The 7390-nt window shown below is 37.9% G+C and overlaps 1 non-coding gene across 1 annotated transcript; it reads right to left on the reverse strand.

The window, feature by feature from the left end:
* Nucleotides 1–6377: 6377 nt before the first annotated feature.
* On the reverse strand, nucleotides 6378–6485 carry LOC148579798 (small nucleolar RNA R71). The gene has a single exon (XR_015896484.1). It is a non-coding gene; the product is annotated as a small nucleolar RNA R71 (small nucleolar RNA).
* Between the last annotated feature and the right edge of the window lie 905 nt (nucleotides 6486–7390).

Raw genomic sequence — 7390 nt, forward strand, 5'->3', positions numbered from 1 at the left:
TGATCCTGAGCCTGAGAAGACTGTGAGGAGGCGTTTACAACAAGTTAAATCACAACACTCCGAAAGAGACCTTTCAGAAAGTTTTGAACAAGAAGTAGGAGGCATGGCCGAACCTGAAGGAGATGCCAAAAAGGTTCTTGGTGAATACACCATGCCAACCTCTGACTTTTATGGTGGAAGCATTGCTGTACCTGCCATTGGAGCTAACAATTTTGAGCTTAAGCCTCAGTTAGTCTCTCTTTTGCAGCAGAACTACAAATTCCAAGGATTTCCAATGGAAGATCCACATCAATTTTTAGCCGAGTTCTTACAGATCTGTGATACTATAAAGACTAATGGAGTTAATCCTAAAGTCAACAAGCTTATGCTCTTTCCCTTTGCTTTAAGAGACAGAGCTAAGCTATGGTTGAAAGCCCAACCTAGAGAGAGTATTGACTCTTGGAAAAAGCTGGTTAATGCTATTCTTGCTAAATTCTTTCCTCCTCAAAGGATGAGCAAAATTAGAGTGGATATTCAAACCTTCAGATAAAGAGAAGGTGAATCCCTCTATGAAGCTTGGAAAAGATACAAGCAACTAATTAGGAGATGTCCTCCTGACATGCTCTCAGAGTGGTCCATCATAGGCGTGTTCTATGATGGCTTATCTGAATTATCCAAGATTTCATTGGATAGCTCTGCAGGTGGATCTCTCCACTTAAAGAAAACACCTGCAAAAGCAAGAGTGCTCATTTAGATGGTTGCAAACAACCAATTCATGTACACCTCTGAGAGGAATTCTGTAACCATGGTACCTCTCAAAAGAAAGGAGTTTATGAAGTTGAGACTCTGAATGCCATCCTGGCTCAGAATAAGATCTTGACCTAACAGGTTAACGTGATCTCTCAACATCTGACTGGGATGCAAACTGCAGTTGGCAGTAATCAGGAAGCTTCTCTTGAAGAAGAAGCTTATGATCCTGATCAACCCACCAAGGAGGAGGTGAATTACATGGGAGAGTCCTATGGAAACACCTACAACCCTTCATGGATGAATCATTCTAACCTTTCATAGAAGGATCAACAGAAACCTCAGCAAGGTTTCAATCAAGGTGGTAGGAACCAGAATAGGTTCAACAACAGACCACCAGTCCCATCTTCTCAAAGGAATATGGAGACCTCTAAGCAGAGCTTTTCTGACTTAGCCATTTTGGTCTCCAGCCTCACCAAGACCACTCATAGTTTCATTAATTAAACAAGGTCCTCCACTAGAAACTTGGAAGTACAAGTTGGTCAACTGAGCAAGAGGATCCTTGAGATCCCTCCTAACACTCTTCCTAGTAATACTGATGTTAATCCTAGAGAAGAGTGCAAGTTCATAACCATGGAGGTAGAGGCCGAATTGGATGAGAATGGGAAGGTGTTGAACGCCAGTGAAGAAGCCTTCACTGGGCGTTCAATGCCCACAATGGCAGCAAGCCTGGTGTTAAACGCCAGTGAGGAACCCTTCACTTGGCGTTTAACGCCCATCCTGATAGAAAAGCTGGCGTTGAACGCCAGCCAGGGAGCACTGGCTGGGCGTTCAATGCCCAACAACGCCAATGAGGAACCCCTCACTGGGCGTTCAACGCCCACTCACCTAGGGAAGCTGGCATTGAACTCCAGCAAGGACATCACTGCTGGGCATTGAACGCCAGTCAGGGTGGACAGCAAGGGCGTTCAACGCCCAATAAGCTCACAGAGTTGGCGTTGAACGCCAGCCCAAGCACACCCCTTGAGTGCTTGAAGCCCACTCAAGAATCCTCTATCTCAGAACCAAAAGAAACCCTAAAGACCATTGAGGTTCCTTTGAATACACTTCTAAAGTGTATGAGTTCTGATGACTACTCATCTTCAAGTGAGGATGAAGACAATAGGGAAGAGCAAGTTGCTCGGTACCTAGGAGCCCTTATGAGACTGAATACCAAGCTATTTGGTATAAAGCCTCTGGAGGAAGAACCTCCACTAGTTACCAAAGAACTCCATGCTTTGGTTCAGCAAGAGCTACCTCAGAAGCTTCCAGATCCTAGACGCTTTCTGATTCCTTGCACCATAGGCACTATGACCTCTGATGAGGCTCTGTGTGACCTAGGGTCAACCATTAACCTCATGCCACTCTTTGTAATGGAGAAGTTGGGAATCCTTGAGGTACAAGCTGCAAAAATCTCATTAGAGATGGCAAACAAGACCATGAAGAAGCCATATGGCTTAGTGAAGGATGATGAGTGGATAATTTATACCCTTTTTGGCATTATTTTTACATAGTTTTTAGTATATTTTAGTTACTTTTCATTATATTTTTATTAGTTTTTATGCAAAAATCACATTTCTAGACTTTACTATGAGTTTGTGTGTTTTTCTGTAATTCAGGTATTTTCTGGCTGAAATTGAGGGACCTGAGCAAAAGTCTGATTCAGAGGCTGAGAAAGGACTGCAGATGCTGTTGGATTCTGACCCTCCTGCACTCGAAATGGATTTTCTGGAGCTACTGAAGCCCAATTGGCACGTTCTCAATTGCGTTGGAAATTAGACATCTTGGGCTTTCCAGCAATGTCTAATAGTCCATACTTTTTCCGAGATTTGATGGCCAAAACTGGCGTCTAAACGCCAGCCAGAGACCCTTTTTCTAGCGTAAAACACCAGAACTGGCACCAAAACTGGAGATAAACGCCCAAACTGGCATCCAAGCTGGTGTTTAACTCTAGAAATGGCCTATGCACGTGTAAAGCTCAATGCTCAGCCCAAGCACACACCAAGTGGGCCCCAGAAGTGGATTTCTGCACTATCTGCACTTAGTTACTTATTTTCTGTAATCCCTAGTAACTAGTTTAGTATAAATAGCACTTTTTACTATTGTATTCGCATCTCTGGACGTCTAGTCCTCAGACTTTATCATCCTATGTTATATTTGGGAAGCTGGCCACACGGCCATTCCTAGACGTTTTTCTCTTATGTATTTTCTATGGTGGAGTTTCTACACCTCATAGATTAAGGTGCGGAGCTCTGCTGTTCTTTATGAATTAATGCAAGTACTATTGTTTCTCTTTCAATTCACGCTTACTTCATCTCCAAGATATACTCTCGTACTTAATTCAGTTAAGTTAGAATGAAGGGGTAACCCGTGATAATCACCCATTATCTTCGTTACCTGCTTAGCCAAGATCCGCGTGCCTGACAACCACAAACGGTCTACATGATGTTCAACATTGTCATTGGACGACAGCCGGAGTATATTCTATTAGGTCTCTACTCCATGGACCGAGTCTGTGAGGTTAGAACCTTCGTGGTAGAGGCTAGAACTAATTGGCAGCATTCCTAAGATCTGGAAAGTCTAAACCTTGTCTGTGGTATTCCGAGTAGGATCTGGGAAGGGATGACTGTGACGAGCTTCAAACTTGTGAATGTTGGGCGCAGTGACAGTGTGCAAAAGGATAGAGAGATCCTATTCCGACTCTAGTGAGAACCGATATATCATTAGCCGTGCGGTAGCTGTACCTGGTATTTTTCATCCGAAACGAGAAATCTGACAGCTGATTAGCCGTGCAGAAACCGTACCTGGTATTTTTCATCCAAGAGGATCATACAACTTACCATGGAAGGGAGCACGCATGATTGGAAGAAGACAATAGGAAAGCTGAGGTTCAGAAGCAACAAAGCATCTCAAAACGCTTATCTGAAATTCCTACCAATGAATTACATAAGTATCTTTATTTTATTTTATGTTTTATTTATCTTTTAATTATCAAAACCTCATAACCATTTGAATTCGCCTGACTAAGATTTACAAGATGACCATAGCTTGCTTCAAGCCGACAATCTCTGTGGGATCGACCCTTACTCACGTAAGGTATTACTTGGACGACCCAGTGCACTTGCTGGTTAGTTGTGCGGAGTTGTGAAAAGTGTGATCACAATTTCGTGCACCAAGTTTTTGGCACCGTTGCCGGGGATTGTTCGAGTTTGGACAACTGACGATTCATCTTGTTGCTTAGATTGGGTAATTTTATTTTATGTTTAAGCTTTTTATTTTTATTTTCGAAAAAAAATACAAAAAAAATGTGTTTTTGAAAAATTCATAACAAAAAAAAATTTTAAGAATGAATTCTAGAGCTTCTTGAGATATGTTGAAGTCTGGCTGGCTGTTAAGCCATGTCTAATCTTTTGGACCGAGGTTTCCACTTTTCATTGTAGAAAGGACATGTCTGTATTTGTTATGCTAAAGCTTGGCTGGCCATTTGGCCATGTCTAATTCTTTTGGACCGAAACTTTAGACTAACATTACATGAATCATGGAATTCTTATTAAAAATTTTTTGAATTTCTTTATTTTCTTTTGCCAAAATAATTTCAAAAAATAAAAAAAATTTAATAAAACCATAAAAACCAAAAAAATTTTATGTTTCTTGTTTGAGTCTAGTGTCAAATTTTAAGTTTGGTGTCAATTGTATTTTTTTTTATTTTCTTAAAATTTTCGAAAATTCATGCATTGTGTTCTTCTTTGATCTTCAGGTTGTTCTTGATGATTTTCCTTGTTTGATCTTTAATTTTTCTTGTTTTGTGTCTTATTTTTCTTGTGCATTTTCGAACTGTTAGTGTCCCTAGTATAAAAATTTCTAAGTTTGGTGTCTTGCAAGTCTTTCTTTTCTTAAAAATTTTCAAAAATATGTTCTTGATGTTCATCATGATCTTCAAAGTATTCTTCGTGTTCATCTTGACATTCAAAGTGTTCTTGCATGCATTATTTGTTTTGATCTTAAATTCTTATGTCTTGTGTCATTTTGTTGTTTTTCTCTTTCTTCATCAATTCAAAAAAATAAAAAATAATATATTTCCCTTATTTACTCATAAATTTCAAAATTTTGGGTTGACTTAGTAAAAAAATTTTTAAATTTAATTGTTTCTTGTTAGTCAAGTCAAAATTTCAATTTAAAAACTTTATCTTTTCAAATCTTTTTCAAAAATCAAATCTTTTTCATTTTTCTTCTTAATATTTTCGAATTTCTTAAATAAATTTTCAAAATCTTTTTCTTAATTTTATCTCAAATTTTCGAAAACTTTACTAACAATTAATGTTTTGATTAAAAAATTTCAAGTTTGTTACTTTCCTGTTAAAAAAGGTTCAATCTTTAAATTCTAGAATCATATCTTTTAGTTTCTTGTTAGTCAAGTCATCAACTTTAATTTTAAAAATCAAATCTTTTTAAATTTCTTTTTCAAATATTTTTTAAAATAAATTTCAAATCATATCTTTTTAAAATTTTAATTTCAAAATCTTTTTCTAACTTCTTATCTTTTCAAAATTTATTTTCAAATCTTTTTCAATTAACCACTTGACTTGTTTGTTTTAATTTTAAAAAGTTTACTATTTCTTATCTTTTTCAAAACCACCTAACTACTATTCCACTTCTAATTTTCGAAAACAACTAACCACTTTTTCTCTCTCATTAATTTCGAAAACTAAATAAAAAAATTTTCAAAAATATTTTTAATTAATTAATTTATTTAGTTTTCAATTTGTTTTATTTCCTTTCTTAAATTTTGAATTCTAACTTAATTAATTAAATAAAAACTAAAATATTTTTTTCTTTTAATTAATATTCGAATACTCTCTCTCTCTCTCATCTCTTTCTATTTATTTTATTTATTTACTAACACTTCTCTTCTACTCATAATTCGAACCATCTCCCTCTCTCTGTGTTCGAATTCCTCTTATTCTCTCTCTACCTCATTCTTCTATTCTTGCATTCTTATACTCACATAAAGGAATCTCTATACTGTGACATAGAGGATCCCATTCTCCCTTTGTTCTCTTCTTTTTCATATGAGCAGGAACAAGGATAAAGACATTCTTGTTGAAGCTGATCCTGAACCTGAAAGGACTCTGAAGAGGAAGCTAAGAGAAGCTAAAGCACAACACTCCAGAGAGGACCTTACAAAAATTTTCGAAAAAGAAGCAGACATGGCAGCCGAACCCAACAACAATGGTGGAGATGCAAGGAAGATGCTTGGTGATTTTACTACACCAACTTCCGACTTCTATCGAAGAAGCATCTCAATTCCTGCAATTGAAGCAAACAACTTTGAGCTTAAACCTCAATTAGTTTCTCTAATGCAGCAGAATTGCAAGTTTCATGGACTTCCATTGGAAGATCCTCATCAATTCTTAGTTGAATTCTTGCAAATCTGTGACACTGTTAAGACCAATGGGGTTAATCCCGAGGTCTACAGGCTTATGCTTTTCCCCTTTGCTGTGAGAGACAGAGCTAGGATATGGTTGGACTCACAACCTAAAGAAAGCATGAACTCTTGAGAAAAGTTGGTCAATGCCTTTTTGGCCAAATTATTTCCACCTCAAAAGATGAGCAAGCTTAGAGTAGAAGTCCAAACCTTCAAACAGAAGGAAGGTGAATCCCTCTATGAAGCTTGGGAAAGATACAAGCAACTGATCAGAAGGTGTCCTTCTAACATGCTTTCAGAATGGAGCATCTTATGTATATTCTATGATGGTCTGTCTGAATTGTCCAAGATGTCATTGGACCACTCTGCTGGTGGATCTCTTCATCTGAAGGAAACCCCTGTAGAAGCCCAGGAACTCAATGAGATGGTTGCAAATAACTAGTTCATGTATACTTCTGAAAGAAATCATGTGAATAATGGGATGACTCAGAAGAAAGGAGTTCTTGAGATTGATACTCTGAATGCCATATTGGCTCAGAATAAAATATTAACTCAGCAAGTCAATATGATTTCTCAAAATCTGACTAGAATGCAAGCTGCATCTGGCAGTACTAAAGAAGCCTCCTCTGAAGGAGAAGCTTATGACCCTGAAAATTCTGCAATGGAAGAGGTGAATTACATGGGAGAATCCTATGGAAACACTTACACTCCTTCATGGAGGAATCATCCTAATTTCTCATGGAAGGATCAGCAGAAGCCTAATCAAGGCTTCAATAATAATAATGGTGGGAGAAATAAGTTTGGCAATAGCAAGCCTTTTCCATCATCTTCTCAGCAACAGACAGAGAATTCTAAGCAGAGCCTCTCTGACTTAGCAACCATAGTCTCTGATCTATCTAAGACCACTCTCAGTTTCATGACTAAAATAAGGTCCTCCATCAGAAATTTGGTGGCACAAGTGGGTCAGCTAAGTAAAAGAGTTACTGAAATCCCTCCTAGTACCCTCCTAAGCAATACAGAAGAGAATCCAAAGAGAGAGTGCAAGGCCATCAATATTTCCAAAGTGGCCGAACCTATAGAGGAGGAAGAGGCAGTGATTTCAAGTAAGGAAGACCTCAATGGATGTCCACTAACCAATAAGGAGTTCCCCATTGAGGAACCAAAGGAATCTGAGGCTCATACAGAGACCATAGAGATTCC

The sequence above is a fragment of the Arachis ipaensis genome, chromosome B10 (genome assembly GCF_059453495.1).
Source record: "Arachis ipaensis isolate K30076 ecotype BB chromosome B10, ASM5945349v1, whole genome shotgun sequence".
In the NCBI taxonomy this organism is placed as follows: Eukaryota; Viridiplantae; Streptophyta; class Magnoliopsida; order Fabales; family Fabaceae; genus Arachis; species Arachis ipaensis.